Here is a 20,468-nt window from a genome sequence, read left to right as displayed (position 1 = left end):
CACATTGTGCCTTTCTCAATCTGGCATTTCGTCTGCAATGGAACAGCTACATAAAGAACTGTGCTTTAGCAAACACTTATTAAACATCTATTACTTTCTTTTTATGCACTACACACTATGATACAGAGAACAGGACACAGCTCCTGCTCTGGCTGGGAAACCAAACAAGTAAACCAACAATCATAACACACATCAGGATGGAAATCTGGCCAGCTGTTTAGAATATAAAAAGTAAAAGCATCTGTGAGTTTGCCAGTGAAGGTGAACGCAGGGAAATCAGCTAGGATGACTTTCACTGAAGAGCTGAGCGGAAACAGATGAGGGAGGAGACACGGTCCCTTTAGGGATGATAATGTGAAGCACAGGGTATTCAAGGAGCAATTTGGAGGAGGATTTTAGGGAGTTTGCTCTGGTGCAGAGGTCCATTACAAGTTTTTGTACTTGGCAAGTTTTTAAGAAACTCCAGCACTGGAAGGCATACCCAAATGGCTTAAATCAGATTCTGAGCCGATAGGATCCAGGCAAGAATATTTTGTAAATCACTCCAAGTGATGATTTCTTTTTTCTTTTTAAATTTTTTATTTATTTATCTGACAGAGAGAGAGAGAGATCACACATAGGCAGAGAGGCAGGCAGAGGAAGAGCAGGAAGCAGGCTCCCTACTGAGCAAAGAGAGCCCAATATGGGGCTCGATCCCAGGATTCTGGGATCATGACCTGAGCCAAAGGTAGACTGAGCTTAACCGACTGAGCCACCCGGGCACCCCCTCTCCAAGTACTGATTTCAGTAGGGCATCCAACATTGAGAACCAGCGGTTTTCAAGGTGTGGTCTCCAGACCAGCCAACCAGCATTGGCATTACCTAGGAATTTAGGAATGCAAATTCTCTGCTCCTTCCCTCCCCACCACTGTGACTGAGTGGGCCCTCAAGTGGTTCAAATGCACTTTAACGTTAGAAAAACTCTGGCATTAGAGGAATGCCAAAGGGGAACCAATCGCCTTTATTCAGGTAACGAGGGAGGCTTGAATCAAGCCGAGGACATGGAGAAGGCGTAGAGGGAAGGTCTGCCAGAGATGACCGGGGTTGAGTTTGATGTGGGATCCAGGAGTGAATCCTCAAGAAAAAATTCTTGAGATATTTTCAGGGCAAAAATGGTGATTCTATTAAGGCACAGGGACAGGAACATAGGCAGAAAGAGTCAGAAAGGGGTCATGAGAAGCCATTGAGTGATTGATAAACTTTTAAGTTGGGGGTAAGGGGTAGATACAAAGGAAGTTTCCAAAAGGATTTTCCTATGTTAAGACTTACAGGATCCTGGAAGCCTGGCTATTGTCAAGCTGAGGTTGTTTTTTCCCCTCTAACAAGGCATTAACATTAAGACAGTTGGGAGTCCTGGAGAAATGTCAGACTCTGCCTGTCTCAAGTATTTGTCAAGGGGCTGCAAGTTGTGATATTTGATTTCATGTACATTTCTTTTGTCTTTGTTCTCCACATCAAGTTGACCCTATTTACTCATGGAAATGAAGATGAGCAGTGACAGAAATTGCCATCAACACAAATAATACCAAATAATTTTTCATTACGCCCTTATAATGATGCAACCATATATTGAGTACTTACCCTGTCCCAGGTGCTCTGCTAAGAATTTATACACCTTATCTCATTTTGACCTTTACAACAACCCCATGAGAGAGAAACTATTACGGCGAGAATGGTGAGTAAGGGACGGGCGGGGCAGGGTAGGAAGAAATAGGTAGGGGGCTGTGGGATCAGGCTCACAAAATTCCCAAAATGTGGAGGCATAAGGAAACCAGAGATAAGGGAACAAACCAAACCTTCCCTATCAGAGGTGGGGTCTTGTTCCAACAGTTACTTGTGACCAACAAAGGGTTCCTAGACCCTAAAAGGAAGTGAGCCACTGAAGGTGTTATCACTAGTCCTTATCAATGGTAAAATCAATAAAAATGTTAAAAGGATCAAGGTTCCCTGGTCAGCCTTCAATAAAAGAACAACCCTAAAAGCCCTCAGTGGCCTGTCCTGACCCTTCTCCCTCCTGAGAGAGTTTTCTGTAACCTCACTTAATAAACTCTTTACTCACTCTCCTTCGTCAGCAAGATTCATTCGACTCCATGAGACTAGATAGAACCTTGCTCTCCCACTTCACCCTGAAGCCAATCCTGATAGAGCCCCTGGTTCTCTCCCACCAAAAAAATAAAAATAAAAAAGACTGCATTTGTGCCTTGAAGGAGGCTTCACAGACCTGCTTTATGGTACCTGACCCTCTCTCCGACCCCTAGCCAAGTATGAACACAGTAGGAATGCTTCATCTGTCGGGAGAGAATCGGCGGGCCAGTGAGCCTCTCCTTCTGAGACTTGGGGGCAATGTCTCGCTTTCGCAGAGACCTGACATGCAGACTTCCAGGCAGAAGGGCCTTCCATCCTGGAGCAGCAAAGCCCCTTGTGACTTACATGGACCAGGGACTTGAGAACCTTATCTGGACCAGCCAAGGGGTGAACAATAGTCAGGAATGATTTGTTACCACCCTGTACACATCCCCGAGGAAGCCCAGAAATATTTAGGGAAAAAGTTCATAAAAGACTGACTTTTTACCGTCAGCTGGAGCTGATGGCCAATGAGAATCTCGTGTTATTAATGGGAATGATTCTAAAGTCCCACAGTGACTGAGCCTGAGAACTTCGGTATAATAAGGTAAAACATAACTTTAGTATAAAACTCACATTGTATTTGTTCTTGGTTCCCTGGGTCTCATGATGACATTTGTTGCAGCTCAGGTGCAATTTCTGTGGCTGGCTAGAGCAGCCATATTAAGCCTGTCCCAGCAGGTACAGCTCAGGTCTGACCACGTGGGAAGTGTCCACCCCCACGGTATTGCACTTCTCAGAAAGCCAAGGGCTTGCTACTGGTGTGTAATCACGTCCTCCAACTCCTATCGCCAAAGTTCTACTCTTGGGGCCTCAGGCTGCGTTCTTATATATTCCTATCGAGAGTGTAAATTGATAGACTCTCTATGATGGCAAATCTGGCAACTTTTTTCAAATGATAAAAGTATAGATTCTTTGATCCAGTAATTCCACTCCTAGGAAATTATCTTATAGATAATATGGAAGCATGTTTTTAATAGTAAAAGATTGACCATCAGTCGGGGACTGATTTAATCAATTATGGTACATCTTAAATTGGAATATGAAAGAATGAGGAAGTACTATAGCTCTTTAACATTGTAAAAGAGGAGGAAAAATTGTATATGTACAATATAAAAAGTTATATATATAAACTATACTATATATTTATATACAGCATTATATATCTATACTTGATACACATACATATGATTTACTTGTTTTCTGCATGAAATATCTCTGGAAGGAAGCACAAGAAATGTGTAAGTTTGGTTTCCTCCAGAGGGAAATCTCAGTGGACTCAGGAACAGTTTTCACTGTGTGCCTTTGTGTATTCTGAATCACGTGAGTGAGTTACATACTATAAACAAATACTTCTAAATTGCATATTATCTTTGCTTCTGATGCAACAAGCAACACACCTCTAAATTTGCCAAGAACCTTCCCAGGACTTCTCCCTGCTTCTCTTCTGGTGGGCAGCATCAGAGAAGCCTTCCATGTAGAAAGGAACGTTAGATCCTGAACAAGACCACCCCATCTCGCAAAGTTAACCATGACCTCATTTCCTGTCGAGAATGAATAATTCTTTTTCATCCTTCCACTGTCCTTTTACTAAGTGTGAGCTTTGATGTCTAGAATCTTTGGGTGGCACCAAGACCAGACAAGGAGCCTCTGGGGACGTCCCCATAGTACCCTGGCCTCTGCTCTTGGGCACTGTCCTGCCGCTGCCCATTGATCCATCTTCAACCCAGCCCAGCTCACCTGGAGGGTATTCAGACTCCATGGACCTTAACTTCCATTCCCCTATAATCCTATTAAGAGGACAAACGGGAGTGCACGTGGGTGGTTCAGTGGGTTAAAGCCTCTGGCTTCAGCTTAGGTCATGATCCCAGGGTCCTGGGGTCAAGCCCCACATCGGGCTCTCTGCTCAGTGGGGGACCTGCTTCCACCTCTCTCTCTGCCTGCCTCTCCGCTTACTTGTGATCTCTGTCTGTCAGGTAAATAAATAAACTCTTAAAAAAAAAAAAAGAGAGAGTACAAGTTGGTACAATCACTATAGAGGACAATTAGCAATATTTTTCTGGTATTACAGTATCTTTTAAAATCATAAAAGTAACAGCTCCTCCCGACCAGCAGTTCTTAGACACTTAACCTAACACTAATCTGAGAATTCAAGCATGAATAGGAGTTATCCCTTCGTAACAGTAAATGAGCTTGTTCCGAGAGACGCTACTTGGAGCTCTGAGCTCTGAGAGAATCATGACTGTCCCACTCCATTTTTAATCTCCAGAAGTCAACACAGCCCCTCACAGCCACAGACATTCAATGAATATTTAAGTGGATAAATGACTGTACCCAAAAACGCAGATTTTCTTCATTATATGACATTTATTTTTAAAAGCCCAGCATGTTCTTCTTCCAAATGGGACAATTAACCAGTCCTATAATTTTGAAATGGCAAAGCAGAGCATCTCTGAAGCACTTCCTTTGTCGAAAACTGATACGTATTTATTACTGACATTTAGCTTTTTCTCCCACCACTCCCCACTAACAAGTATTTCTGAAGAAAATCCATTTCTGGCTAGATTTATCCTCATTTACATCAAATGCTCTTCAGACTACACTCAGTGGAGGAGTGTTCGATAAAGGTTAGGACAGTGGGAAAGGTGACAACCAAAGAATCAAGTAAATGCAGAGTTTTAATCAACAATTAGTCAGAACGGAGGAAGAGAGAAAGGAACCAGACGCCTCTTCCAACAGGCAGCGAAGAACTCTCACTGAGACTGAGAGTTGCGGAGAACACACAGAAGGGATTTCTTGTCCTTTTAGGCTTGTCCTTCCTAAACTACAGATCCATGGCCACATCCAAGCTAGAAAAAGTCTCAAGGTAGCACTGAACAGGTGAGCACAATAGGAAGACACTCACTAATACGGTCAGAACCAAAGCATTCCTGACTTTTCTGACTCATCTGGGAGGATACACCTTCCTCTCACTTAGCATCATTCTAGAATAAAATCCTTCTGAAGCACTTATCCTGCTAGATAAGCGGTGTTGCCTATGAATCTCATAAATGACAGTAGTGACAAATTTGCATTGAAGGGCCCTCTGAGAGCCAGCACCAGCCAGGCATCTAATGAAAACTGAACTGACCTGAAACCAAAGAGCCTTTCCCCGCAGAACACTAGAATAAAACAATTATAGCAAATGCTGGCCCTGAACTTCAATACGTACTGTCTATAATAGCAACAACCTTTTTGCTCTCAGGACACATTCACACTCTAAAGGGAATACCATCAGTATTTGTCATAATAAACCTTAAAACAGGGAAATTCTAAAAATGTGTATTCATCCATTTAAAAATAAAAATAATAAACCCATTACCTCTTAACATAAATAACCATGCTTATGAAAAAACACTATATAATCCAAAACAAAAGTAAATTTAGAAAAAAGTGGCATTTTTTGTAGTGGTGCAAATCTTAATATTTAAGAGATTTCTTTTATAAATACCAAATCCAATTTCTTTTTTGGAAATGTGATTGGCAAATATTTTCTCCTGGTCTGTGTCCTGTCTTTTCATTCTCTTATTAGTGATCTTGAGATCAGAAGTTTTCAATCTTACTAAAGTTTGACTTAACATTTTTTTTTCTTTTATTGAATCATGATTTTGGCATTGTATCTTAGAAATCTTTGCCTAACTTTGCCAAATTCATAAGAAATTATTTCCTACATTTTCTCCTGGAGTTTTATAGTTTTGGGTTTTACATTTAGAAGTATGATTAATTTTGAGCTGATTTTTTAAAATGGTATAATGTAGTAGTTCTTTGTTGCAAATGGATATACAGTTTTTCCAGTAGCATTTGTTGAAAAGATGGTCTATTCTCCATTGAGCTGCATTTGCTCCTTTACTAAATATCCACTGATCAGATATGTATGGGTGAATTTCTGGACTCAGTTCTCTTCTATTAACCTATATGTCTATCTTTTCTCTAGAATCATATTCCTTTGATTACCATGGCTTTATTACTAACACTTGAAATCAATTACAGTGAGTCTTCTAACTTTGCTCTTCATTTTTAAATTTGGTTTGGCAATTGTAACTTCTTCTTTTTTTTTTTTTTTTTTGGCAATTGTAACTTCTTAACATTTCATATACATTAGAACCGGCTCATTGATCTCTTAAAAAAAAAAATCCTGCTGGGATTTTAATTGGAATTTTGTTGTTCAACTGGTCAATATAAAAAAAATTGACATCTTTACTACCTATAGTCTTCCAATCCATGAACATGGTATATCTGTACATTTATTAAGGCATTATTGCGTTCTATCATCAATGTTTTATAGTTGTCAACATATGCACTTCACATATAATTATTTCTATGTCTAAGTAGCTTTTTAAAAATTTTTGTCGTTGAAAATGGTACTCTTTAATTACTAATTGTTCATTTGCTAATATATAAAAATAATTAACCTTGCATGTTGACCTTGTATCTAGTGATTTTACTAAACTAACTTGTTTTCATGTAGATTGTCTGGGATTTTTAGTATAGAAATCATGACAGTTGTGAATATTGCTTTATTTATTCCCCTTTACTTTCTGCACGTTTTTCTTTTTTTTTTTTTTAAGATTTTATTTATTTATTTGACAGACAGAGATCACAAGCAGGCAGAGATGCCTCTCTGCAGAGAGAGAGGGGGAAGCAGGTTCCCCACCGAGCAGGGAGCCCGATGCAGGGCTCAATCCCAGGACCCTGGATCACGACCTGAGCCGAAGGCAGAGGCTTTAGCCTACTAGCCAACCAGGCATCCCTGTATGTTTTTATTTCTTTACTTTGACTTGTTGTGCTTGAATTATTCTAATACAATTTTGAATAAGAAGACTGACAGAAGATATCCTTTGTTCACCATCTTAAAGGAAAGCATTCAGTTTCTCACCATGAAATATAATGTTGACATAGATGGCATTTATTAGGTTGAAGTAGTTCCCTTCTGTTACTAGTTTGCTGAGAGTTTTTAATTATGAAGAAATGCTGAATTTTGTCAAAGGGTTTTTCTGAATCTATTAAAATGATCTGATGGTTTTTCTTCTTTAGTCTGTTGATATGGTAAATTGACGGATTTTCAAATGTCAAACCAGCCTTTCATTCCTAGGCTAAATTCTACTTGGCCATGATGTAATACCCTTTTAAAAATATTGTTGGATTTGATTTGCTAGTATTTGAAGATTTTTGCATCTATATTACTAAGGGATATTAGTTTGTAGTTGTTTTTTCTTGTAGGATTTATAGAGTGAATTGGAGGTTTGTTCTCCACAGGGCTGGGACCAGGGTTAGACATCTAGGTACAAAAAATTCTACACCACAAAAAATTAGGGGATTTATAAAGGAACCACAACAACAACAAAAAATCAACACATTTTCAAGAGTCAAAGTAATCATTGGAACTAGACGTGCATATAACATGGATGTTGGAACTACTAGAATTTAAAGTAAATGAATAAAATGTTAAGGGCTCTAGGGGAAAAGACAGGTGACATTACATGATCAGATGGGGAACTTTAACAGTGAGATATAGGCTATAAGAACAAACCAAATGGAAATGTAAGAAATACAAAAGCATGGTAACCGTGATGAAGGATGCTTTTCACAGAGCTGAATATAGCCAAGGAGAGAGTTTATTTCCCAGAGTTTGGCATCACTTATAGTTTGCCTCCCTCTCAATTTTCATCTTATTTTCCATTCCTATTTTTGTAGAGAAAAGTATTTTTCCTGCAATCTTGAAAGATAATTTTCCTGGTTGTAGAATTCAGCATTAACAGTTTTCTTCCCCAGTACTCTAAAGATGTCTCCCTGTTGTCTTCTGAGTTACATATTTTGTATAGGACAGCAGAGATGCAGGTAAATGATATCTGTGTCTGAAGACACCTAGACCTCTGTGCTAATCTTTTATTGGGGGGGAGGGGAGTGAGTACTTTGAGGTAGGGTTTGGGATTTGTTGTTGCTATGGTTACCCTCAGTGTACACGAGCCTCTAATTCCTCTAACATCATCTGTGTCGGGGCAGAAGCTGGATTGTCAGTGTTTACTCCTGTCTGCTCCTCCCTCGGTTTCACTTCTTCTTTTGCATCTGCACCTTGGAGAAGACCTCTCTCCACATTCATGACCTTGCCCAGCAGTAGACGTACTGCTTGTTCCTTTACTGCTTGCTAGCTTTATAGTGGTGGGCACAGGGAAGTGTTCTCTGTTGGTCTGGTCCAGCTTTGGTCTTAGATGGGCCTCAGGGCTGGGGTCTGCTCAGTGACTCTGCCTTTCCCTTAGTGATAGGGAACTTCTATGGAGCTGGACCCAGCACATTTCCCTGCCCTCTTCTATCAGTGTAGAGTTTTTGTCCTGTGGGTGCAGTAAAACAAAGGATTGGTGTCTTTCCCATAGTGGTTTCTCCAAGCCTCCATCAAGAAATAGGCTTTCTCCATATCTCACTCTGCCTGGTCTTTCTCATGATCACCCAGTCAGGCTCAAGAAAGAGTCTATAATCATCTCTCCTTGGAGGTTGCTATGGTCTGAGTTTTTGTGGCACCCCAAAATTCATAGGTTGAATGGTTAGACACTGGTCAAAGTGGGGCCTTTGGAAGGTGCTTAAGTCGTGCTCGCTTCGGCAGCACATATACTAAAATTGGAACGATACAGAGAAGATTAGCATGGCCCCTGCGCATGGAAGGTGCTTAAGTCATGAGAGTGGGGCCCTCATTAACGGGATTAGTGTCTTGACAAAAGAGAGAGACACCAGAGAGCTCCCTCATTTTTTAGACCATGTGAGGACAAAAGTATCAGCTATGAGCCAGAAAAAGGGCTCTTACGAGAGTGTGACCATACTGGTACCTTGATCTTGAACTTTCCAGACTCTAGTACTGTGAAAAATAAATGTTTATTGTTTATAAGCCACTGAGTCTGTGGTATCCTGTTAAAGCTGCTGAAACACACACAGACAGAAGTACCTGTTTTTGTTAGATTAGATCTCTATATTCTAAGCAGAAGCTGGAAGTCTCTTAATTTGGATTTAATTTGCATTTTTCTGATGATTAATACTGATGACAACTTTGCCAACCTCATATTACCACTTTTATATCTTGTTTTGTGAAATGTCTTTTGAAGGCTTTTGCCAATTTTTACTGGGTTTTGTTTTCACTGTAGAGTTGTAGGCATTGTTTATGTATTCTAGACCTATACCCTTTGTCAAATATATATTTTGCGAATTTTTTTCCAGTCTATGACTTACCTTTTCATTTTCTTAACAATGTCTTTTGAGGGCACCTGAGTGGCTCAATGGATTAAGCCTCTGCCTTTGCCTCAGGTCACAATCTCAGGGTCCTGGGATCGAGCCCCACATCAGGCTCTCTGCTTGGAGGGGAACCTGCTTCCCCCCTCTCTCTGCCTGCCTCTCTGCCTACCTGTCATCTCTCTCTCTCTGTATGTCAAATAAATAAATAAAAATCTTTTTAAAAAATGGCTTTTGAGAAGCAGATTTTTTTCTTTTCAGATTTTATTTATTTATTTGAGAGAGTAAAAGAAAGCATGAGAAGGAAGGTCAGAGGGAGAAGCAGACTCCCCACAGATCCCGATGCAGGACTTCATCTGAGGACTCTGGGATCATGAGCTGAGTTGAAGGCAGTCACTTAACCAACTGAGCTATCCAGGTGCCCATAAACAGATTTTTTTCAACTTTAATTCAGTGTACCTATTTTTCCATTATGGTTTATGCTTTTTGGTTCCTAAGAAATCTTTGTCCAATATAAGTTCATAAAGATAGTCTCCCATGTTTATTTATAGAAACATCATATTACAAGCTTTTATGTTTAGGTTTATGGGACATATAAAAATCTTTTTTGTGTGTCTGATGGGAGGTAAGAGTTGAAGTTAATTTTTCTCCAATTATCTAGTTGCTCCAGCACCATGTGTTGAGGAGATCTGCCCTCCCATTGAACTGACTTTGTGTGTTTGTCAAAAATCAGTTGGCCATATATGTGCGGGTTCATTTCTAAACTCTACCTACTGTGCCATTGATCTAGTTTTTGATTCATAACATCTAGTATTACAGCTTTACAGTAAGTCTTGAACCTAGTAGTGTTAAGTTCTTAAACTTTGTTCTTCTTTTCAAGATTGTTTTAACTATTCTAGGCCCTTTGCCTTTTCAAAGAAAATCCTTGCTGGGGCTTTTTATTGGATTTGTACTGATCCAGTAAATCAACTTGGGAAGGATTTAAGTCTATTTCCTAGCTAACGCTATAGAAAGAGCCTAAAAACAGTGATCCCCTATAGCAAGAGGCATATCTGGAGTTCTCCACTATAGACATTTTTTTAAAGATTTATTTATTTATTTGAGAGAGAGAAAGAGAGAGAATGAGAACATGCGTGCAAGCAGGAGGAGGGGCAGAGGGAAGGAATATCCAAGTAGACTCCTACTGAGCACAGTGTCTGAGGCAGGTTGGCTCGACCTCATGACCCCTAGATGATGACCTGAGCTGAAAGCAAGAGTTGGACACTCAGCTGCTGAGTCCCCCACACGGTCCCACTAAATATCGTTTCGAAACACCATTCCCCACTAAAAAGAACCAGGGCTGCTTGGAACAACGTTTGATCCCAGTCCTCTGATAGTGAAATTATAAGCCTATAATATCGTCTTACCAGAAAGTAAGGATGTATTTTTTAAAAAAAAGAAAAGAAACTAATAGGGAGATGTCAAAAGACCCAGGAGCTAGCCTGAAGGACCACCATTGGACACAATTTGAATAACTCAAGAATAAAAAAAATATATAGTAATGGATAATAACGCCGGGAATTTAAAAAAGAATCTCTAAGTCTGTGCTGCTTTGCACATGGGAGTGGACGAGAGGGAGCAACGAAAATGAGCGAGAGGGAGGAAGAAAGGTGGAAAGCTGAGGGTGGGGCGTCCTTCTCCACTGAGAAATGCCAGCCAATAAAAGTGGAACAAATTAAAGATTTAGGAAGTCACTGTTTTCATCCTCTATGATAAGATTTATCAGATGGTGTCAGTCAATGCTGAAACCACTGAGCGAAATGTTACCAGGAAACAAGATATTCACGAGCTCTCAAAATATCAACACAGATTACTTATTGACTAGAAAGAGGGAAAGGGGCTTTACAATCAAGAACACTAGGAAAACCATGTTGACGAAGTGATCAAAAGTCATAGAAGCAGTGATGGAACAAGTTGTTGTCACACACTTCTTCTTTTTTTTTTTTAAAGATTTTATTTAAGTATTTGACAGAGCTCACAAGTAGGCAGAGAGGCAGGCAAAGAGAGAGGAAGGGAAGCAGGCTCCCTGCTGAGCAGAGAGCCCCGATGCGGGGCTCGATCCCAGGACCCTGGGATCATGACCTGAGTGGAAGGCAGAGGCTTTAACCCATTGAGTCGCCCAGGTGCCCCTGTCACACACTTCTTGATGTGATGCTGTAGGAAGGTACATCATGTCATCAATGTGCTATTCTTGTCAGAAGTGTTTAACCTAAATCAAACACGAGGAAACTGATCCAGCATGTGGGGCATTTTACAAGACACGTGGCTTGGATTGTGTAACACACACAATGTTAACAACTGGTTAACTTAGGTAAATTGTATACCAGTGTTCATGGAGCTCTGATTTCTACTTTTCGGGAGATATAGAAAATTTTCCAAGATATAAAAGGTTCAGGTTCAAAGAGAGTGCATAAGGAGTCATTTGGGCAACACTGCGTTTTACACAAGGGATGGTGGTGTTATCCTCGTGGCAGAGCCCTGGACACACTGGCCACGTCTTCAGTAACAAGCTCGAATGTTTGAAAAACAGCCTGGGAGAGAAGGATGAGCAGTTGTGAATGCATGATGAATTACTGTTGGGGGAAATCTCATTTTCACCTCTGAGCTGGAGCAGGAAGACTCTAGAAAAAAGTGATGTTCTCATTAGCAGCCCAGGTTCGGCTCAGATGGCCACGTGTTGTACACGGCATGGCACCAGCAGTCTCCCTGCAGACAGCAGTTCCTGAGCGAGTGCCTGCTGCTTACCAAGATGACTGTTCCAACCTCTCTCTCCCAAGGGGGAGCGGGAGGGGTGTGTGCCACGCAGCGAGCCATCCGCCTGATACACAGAGTGTGAAATGAAGTGAAGAATGTCGTTATCCCCATAACAGTGCAAAAGTGAGTCTCGGATGAGCAAAAAGGGAAGTAGGCTTTTAAATGTTTGAAAAAGTGTGGTGGGTATGGGGAGATGGCAGAATATAAAGTAACGTCTATTCTATGACCGCAAATCCATGGAACCCAGTTTCTCAGGCTCCAAATCCAGGTGCCCGCGCCCTTGTCTGAAGGACAGGGGACCCACGGTGCCACACTGACCCCCAGACCCGAGGAGCTATTTCTGGGGGTGTCTTATGTGAACTCCTGAAGAGGACATTTTCTCCTTTCATTTCCAGTCCCCCACCAGGATCACACAGATGCCCTTCCCAAAGCTACTGTCCCCGATGGGACCAAAGTGACATCATTCCCCTCAGCTTTCACTGGGGTAAAGGTAAGGTGTGTTCCACAAAGAGTTAAAAGCTGGTCATTTCTATTCTTCTTGGAGGCTCACCTCCCATTCAATCACCTGACTCCTCAAACTTACCTACAAATGGTTTTCCTATAAGAAAGCCATTTATTGGTGCTCCCATCACTGCTCTTCTTGCCCGAGACTCTTGTTAAAATGCACGTTCTGGTTCGTTAGGACTGGGGTGAGAGCTGAGACCCTGCACTTGTCTAGAAAGCTCCTGGGGATGCTGAGGCTGCTGGTCCAGCGACCACGCTTTGAGCAGGAGGCTCGCATAGTACTTAGTACTAAGTCCTATTTACTTAGCACCTACGTTCCTCATACTTAGCAGATATCCAGTAAACACACTCGGGACGGGGTGGGGGAGTGACTGCATCTAGGGATGTTTTGACAATAGTAGAATAAAGCAGAAAAGCTTTATCAAAACATCTGCTTTTCTTCCCACTCCTGAGCCTCTTTTTTCTTGGAGTAAAAAAGCTGGGGCATTCTTAGACAGAAGCAGAACTGGCAAAGGCGGGTTTGTAAGAAAGCACCTCACGAATTGAGGGGCTCTCCATTCTGCCTGATGATCCAGCATCCTAGGCAGAGCGTGATGCCCCTGCTTCTAGCAGTTTCCATCCCCACCTACAGAGCAGTTGTCGCTCAAAGTCATAGATTTACCCACTGTTGACTCTCCCCTACTTTCCCTATCTTGAATACATACGTACAAGCAAACGCCTTTTAATTTAAATGGCTCCTTCTGCCTCTATAATGAAAATGAGTTGTTTGAGTTTACATTACCCAAAGCAAAGGATCAGCGGTATTCCCCGCCTCTAACCTAGCCTCAGACCTACATAAAGCAAGACACACATTCTTCATCCTTCTTCGACTATTAGAGATAAAATGTCATCTCAATGTGATCTGACTCCCTGCATTTGTCTTTTTGAATAAATATCTAAAAATCTCTCATTTTTATTTCATTTCAATAATATGATCTTCAGTTATACACACGTCTAAAACACTCACTCACTCTCAAGGCTAAGTTCTGTTCCCTCCTCGCGGTTGGAAAGGCAGCACCATCTGGCTTAGCTACAGAGACGACCCTCAAAAATGTTTGTGGCCAGAGGGCTGAGCTCTTGCAGTAACCTGTGTGCGACTCCATCTAAGTGACTGAACTAAAGTATAAAGTTTCTTGGGCCAAACTGTCTATGATTCTAGAAAAGTTCACAGAAGCAAAAGCACTTAAAATACCTAAAGAATAGAGTGTCTGTTCAGGCCTATGTGATTGACTGTGATGGTGTGTGTGTGTGTGTGTGTGTGTGTGTGTGTACACTCAATGTTCAGCCTCATTTATGCATATACAAAAACTATATACATATATATAATGTGTATATGTCATATACATGCATATAAATTATACACATATATGTTATATATATTGCAACTGTATATAAATATTAATTTTTGCTATATGTATACACTTATATACATATGTGTATGTAAAATTTTGCTAATTCTACCTTGTTCTAGATTTCACACAGGTCTAGGAGTCACATGGCTTGCATTTCCTCACTCTGCCATGGATTTCCAGTGTAATCCTCAAGAAGAATTATACACACCACACACACACACACACACCCCAGCACCAGCAACAACACTGCACCCACCAGATTTCTGCTTCCATTGGCCGGATCCGTCTTAAGCAGCAGCATTTTCAGGCCTGGGGCTTAGAAGGGTTGTTGGGTTTGGATTTTTCCTTCATTTTATTTGTTATGATAGTAAGAGCTGGGTTTTAAACAAAATTAGGTACAAAGCCCAGTACAGAAAACAAAAGTCGACACTGTGGTTAAAGCAGGGAAAGCAATCTGAAACCCTACCTTCCCAGTCACCCTTCACTCCCACGCCCCTCCTGCCCATTAAGAAACAGCCCAACATTTCAGCACGCTAGCGGAGCCATCATTTTGTCAAGGCTCTCTTCCACTCCAGGAGACTTTGCTCCCTTTTTCCCATGGGGTGAGGGGGAAGTCTAAGAGCTTCTAAACCAAGAAAATGTTGACCCTCAAAAATTCTTATTCATGAAACCTCTTTTTGTCAGCTGGAATCACATTGAGAAAAGAAAGCTACACCTTCCTCCCTAGGAAGCCTTCCAAGAGGAGTGACCATTTCTCTCTCCCGTCTTCTTCAGATGAAGCCGCGCCCATTGATTTGGCTCTTATGCTGACTTTCAGGTCTCTCATCCCCTCATGCTGCCTCTTCATTCAGTTTATCAACATCACTTTAAATATGTAACACAAAACCCAGTGACTTTCTCCACAGATGCGGGTCTTCAGCAGCACTCTCAAATGAGATGAGCGTTGTGGTTTCCACTATCCTGCTCCCCGGAGCTTCCCTCTCTCAGAGTGGACACCAGAACTTGAAGCATTAGTAAGCGTCAGACTGTGCCAGGAAAAATATCCTACCCGTTCAGGATCTCTGGGGGATACCTTGGCAAATATCCATTTTTGTATTCATCGTGCAATTCTGGAAACCGAGCTCCATTTTGTTTCTTTGCTCATTGTGGAAGCAGGTTGGTGATGCTTAGATTTTGGTTTTCAGTCTGTGGCGAACACACAGTCCTGAGTCCTTGTCCACTGGTCCCAGCCTCCGTGCTCTTTGCAGAGGATAAGCATTAGGATATTCCATTAAAAGGTCTTCCCTCTGTGACAGAGAATTTCCTCCATGTTATCTCCACTCTACCATCCAAACAATCAATATTTGCTGTGTAGAGAACAGTACAGACTCTTCACCACAGTATAGGAAGGAAATTAATTGCTCTGCAGCCAGATGGGATTTGTTTATGTATGTATGTATTTAAGTTTCTTTCTTTCTTCCTTCCTTCCTTTCTTCCTTCCTTCCTTCCTTCAAGAGATAATTCCTACCAACACACACCTGAATCCCCTGTACAGATGGGTTCTGCTGTCCTGTTGGACTCAGGAGAAGCAGCAAGAGAATGCTGATTTAAGGAACAGTGGTATCTTCATTTTAAGGAGCACAGACCACTACCAGTAAAATATATTTATAATATTTAATATAATTATGTATTAGCTACCTATCTGAATCATTTAGTTAACATACCATTATAGTAAGCCCTATATGAGAAAAAAATAGATAAAATAACATACAGCCAGGGGCTCCTGGGTGGCTCAGTGGTTTGGGCTCTCTGAGGAAGGGACCCCCTGCTCTGCAAAGCCTGTCTCGCTCTCCACACATCTCTGTATGTAATAGGTGTATCTTTAAAAAAAAAAATAACATACAGCCAAATGGGATCTCTGACGAAGGGACGGAGAGTTTACCCAACAAGGGTCTCGCTCCCACACATCTATGTAATAGGTGTAGTGCACTAATATCTATTGATTATTATTTTCCCCTCACGATCGCATGTTTTTCTTTCCCCATATCCTATTTAAGTGGTTGGCCTGGCCTGCTGTCAGTTACTCAGGGGAGGGATGAGACAGGCAGGTAAGTGAGAAGTTTTCTTGGCTTTGATTTCCAAAGACCCAAGCATAAAAGGGAACAGAGGGGACTTCTAGCATAAAACAAGTGTTTGAGAGAATGACAAATAGTCACAATAAAGGTCTCCCTTACAAAAATGTCACTAGGTTAAGAGCAGGGCATGGGAGGAAGGCAGAGGGGGAGAGGAGGGGCAGGGGTGAGAACAGAAAGGTTGGGGGGTGCAATATGAAAGGGATAGGCATGAAGGCAAAGAGCCACCAGCAACCCAGGCTCAGTGCCCGCGGGCCCCAGGCAACCTCCTCCCAGCCCCTAGCGCCACACAGCTGCCTCTCCCCACTCCGCTCTGCTGGCTGGTAGAAACAACATTCTAACCTGAGACTTAGTGTTAAAAAAAAAAAAAAAAGATTTATTCATTTATTTGAGAAAGAGAGAGAGAGAATCTTCAGCAGACTCCCCATTGAGGGCAGAGCCCGACCTGGGGCTTGACCCCAGGACCCCGAGATCATGACCTGAGCTGAAACCAAGAGTCAGATGCTTAACCGACTGAGCCACCAGGCATCCCGAGACTTAGCCATTTTCACCTGATCTAAAAAGTGAAGATTGCTGGACATACCCCGGATTCTTAAAACATGCATCTCAGCCCTTTTCTCTATTATATTGGAAAAATATTTGAAGAAAAGAAACTGACTAAAAGTATAAACTTTTTAAAGATTCTTGAAAGATCATTTCAGAAAACTTTCACACTACCCCCAGCGGTGTTGGGAAAATGTTCAGCCTCATTAAACGAAGAAAAGCAAATTAAAACAAACAGGATAAACATTTTTGTAATATTCAAAGCTGATAAGGGTAATGAAGAGATGTGTTCCCTCATGCACGGTGACGGTACTGGCTGAAGTTAATAGACTTTTTATTTCAGTTGCCAAGAAGAAATGGAGGAAATTTACATCTTTAAGCACCTTTCTTAGGCTAGGTACTGTGCTAGGTGATAATACACATGATCTCACGTAATGTCACTATATCCAACGGGGGGGAGGGATTGATGAGTAACCACATTTTTAAAGAAGAAGAAAAAAAAAAAAACTAAGTGAAATTAGTTTGAATAATATAGTTTGAATAAGGGAATAGTTTGAATAATATATTTTACCTAACCCAATATATCCAAAATGTTATTTCAACACATAAGATTATAAAAAATTGATGAGATCTTTACACCGTTCAATACTAAGTCATTGAAATAGAGTGTGTGTTTCACACTCAGAGCCCACCTCGATGGAGATTAAACACGTTTCAAGGGTTTGATAGCCACAGGTGGCTAGGAGTGCCCACACAGGACGGCGCAGAGTTGGAGAGGCCAAATTTTCTCGGAAGGACTGTGATAAGGAGCTTTCCGTATAGACCCGCATTTAGCACAGCCTTCCAAATCACAGGGGGACACTCTACAACTGTGACCTACTTTCACCGAGCCGTTCGCTTCTCACAAGGACCCAGTTTGGCTCTTGAGGCATTCTAAAGTTCTTTCCATTTCTACATTGATTTATCTATCTCATAGAAAGATTTTTGCGGGCATCTCAGTTCTAAAACTACCTTTGAGAGGCCCCAAGCCCCTCTTGTCTGGTCCCACGTAGATGTTAAAACCAATGTCCCTGACTCCTAGGCCCGGCAGTCACCCCCCGAGGTGCATGTGGCATCCACTTATGTGTTTGTAATTTGATTTTTAGTCCCTTTGTGTCTTGGTGCCAGAAGACGCTCTCCAACCCCCCTTCCTCCTTGTGAGCTCAGAAATGCATTTTTCAATTATTTTTTTTAAGATTTTATTTATTTATTTGACAGAGAGAGAGAGATCACGAGCAGGCAGAGAGGCAGGCAGAGAGAGATGGAAGCAGGCTCCCTGTCGAGCAGAGAGCCCGATGTGGGGCTCGATCCCAGGACCCTGAGATCCTGACCTGAGCCAAAGGCAGAGGATTAACCCACTGAGCCATCCAGCACCCCTGATTTTTTTTTTAATCCAGAATTTCCATAAGGCCAGAGTTGGAGGTTTGGGGTCATTGTAGTCTGCCTTCCTTACCCGAGTCATGAGGGCTTCTCTGTCGTACTTTCTGTTCTACCACGAGAGAGGCAGAAAGAAAGAGGGAAGTTGTTAGGAGGGAAATTCTCGCTGTCCTGCTTCTGGCTTCCTGTTTCCATTCATTCATTCGGCACATGGAGCTGGTCCTTGTGATTCGCGGATTCCGTACCGCAGTTTGTTCCCCGTATTATAAATGTTGTAGGCACTTGAAAGAACACGTGCACCATTTTCTGTATATTATGTTTGGTCATCCTGAAGAAACTTTCCAGGTGGGAGACACTGACTGCTTTCCTGGGGCTGGGCAGTCCTTCGAGATAGGACACCTGTGGTCTGCAAACTACCCAGTCCTGAGCCAGGCCTCTCCATGGGATCTGTGGACCACAGGAGGCAACATCCCTCTGCTTTCATCATCCCAGGGCTGGGGGCCAAGTGATCGGGACGCACCTACAGCCCAGAGCCTTCGCTATCTTGTCTTTCCTTTCTTAAAGAAACCCCAAAAAAGGCCATGGCTAAGCATTCTCCTTGCTCCAGCTTCCTGCCTCCTAACTCCCTGCAGCTTCTCCATGTGGCCCTGTATGGTGGCCGTGTCTCCCATCTGCAGGACCTCTGAGTATAATAAACTTCGCTTTTCTGAGTCCTTCCTGCCTCTCCTCCTACAGCTGCACCTGACCGACCAGCTTATAAAAGAAGACAAAACACTTACTTGGGGGGCCTGGTTGGCTCAGTCAGTTAAGCATCTGCCTTCGGTTCAGGTCAGGGTCCCAGGGTCCTGGCATTGAGCCCTGAGTATGGCTCCCCACTCAGCAGGGAGGCTGCTTCTTTCTCTCCCTCTGGCCCTCTCCTTACTTGTGTGTTCTCTCTCTCTCAAATAAATAAAATGTTAAAAAATAAACCACTTACTTACTACAACTTACTTGTAGTAATTTTACCCAAAATTAATACCCGTGGGCCTTTTGGGGTCATTCAGGCACATGTGTCTGGGCAGAGGGGTGAAAGGTTTGAGTCCCCCAATGCACACGCCCCTGTCTCAGGTTGAGCAAGGTGACACTACCTCCTGCGTTTAGCTCCCCTGCTGCAAAGGCATGCCCTTTTTGCAACATATTTACTGCTGCATGTTAGCATACGTGTGCTTTTTGTTGTTGATTTTGCTGTTTAAAACGGCACATATCATCCGGGAAATACAAATCACAACCACAGTGAGATATCCCCTCACACCAGTCAGAATGGCTAAAATCAACAAGTCGGGAAATGACAGATGCTGGCGAGGATGCGGAGAAAGGGGAACCCTCCTACACTGTTGGTGGGAATGCAAGCTGGGACAGCCACTCTGGAAAACAGCATGGAGGTTCCTCAAAATGTTGAAAATAGAACTGCCCTATGACCCAGCAATTGCACTACTGGGTATTTACCCTAAAGATACAAACGTAGTGATCCGAAGGGGCACGAGCACGTGAATGTTTATAGCAGCAATGTCCACAATAGCCAAACTATGGAAAGAACCTAGATGTCCATCAACAGATGAATGGATCAAGAAGATGTGGTATATATACACAATGGAGTACTATGCAGCCATCAAAAGAAATGAAATCTTGCCATTTGCAACAACATGGATGGAACTAGAGCGTATCATGCTTAGCGAAATAAGTCAAGCAGAGAAAGACAACTATCATATGATCTCCCTGATATGAGGAAGTGGTGACGCAACATGGGGGCTGAAGCGGGTAGGAGAAGAATCAATGAAACAAGATGGGATTGGGAGGGAGACAAACCATAAGTGACTCTTAATCTCACAAAACAAACTGAGGGTTGCTGGGGGGAGGGGGCTTGGGAGAAGGGGGGTGGGGTTATGGACATTGGTGGGGGGTGTGCTTTGGTGAGTGCTGTGGGGTGTGTGGACCTGGCGATTCACAGACCTGTACCCCTGGGGATAAAAATATATGTTTATAAAATAAAAATTTTAAAATAAAACGGCACATATCATCAGGTGGTCCTAAGAGTAGGAGACCTGCCCCGCGCCCTACGGAGAAGATACATGTTAGATGAAGCCGCAGTCAGGCAAGACTTGGCACCATCAGCCCCATCAGCTCCAAGTCCAGGGTCCGCTCCGAGTCCAGTGTCTGCTCCGAGTCCATTGTTAACCACGGCCGGCTACAGAGCACACCCTAGCCCAGGGAAACAGATTAGAATTCCCAGCAGACAGGAATATGCTGGGTTTTC

At 42.4% G+C, this 20,468-nt stretch overlaps 1 non-coding gene across 1 annotated transcript; it reads left to right on the top strand.

Annotated features, from left to right (window-relative positions):
- The first annotated feature begins 8,784 nt into the window (after positions 1 to 8,784).
- Positions 8,785 to 8,892, top strand: LOC123389796. Its single transcript, XR_006604452.1, has one exon. It is a non-coding gene; the product is annotated as a U6 spliceosomal RNA (small nuclear RNA).
- Positions 8,893 to 20,468: the final 11,576 nt, after the last annotated feature.

Source organism: Mustela putorius, unplaced genomic scaffold (assembly GCF_011764305.1).
Source record: "Mustela putorius furo isolate JIRA1106 unplaced genomic scaffold, ASM1176430v1.1 tig00004033_pilon_pilon_pilon, whole genome shotgun sequence".
In the NCBI taxonomy this organism is placed as follows: Eukaryota; Metazoa; Chordata; class Mammalia; order Carnivora; family Mustelidae; genus Mustela; species Mustela putorius.
Note: the sequence above shows the minus strand (reverse complement) of the source record. Positions and strands in the feature narration are given on the sequence as shown.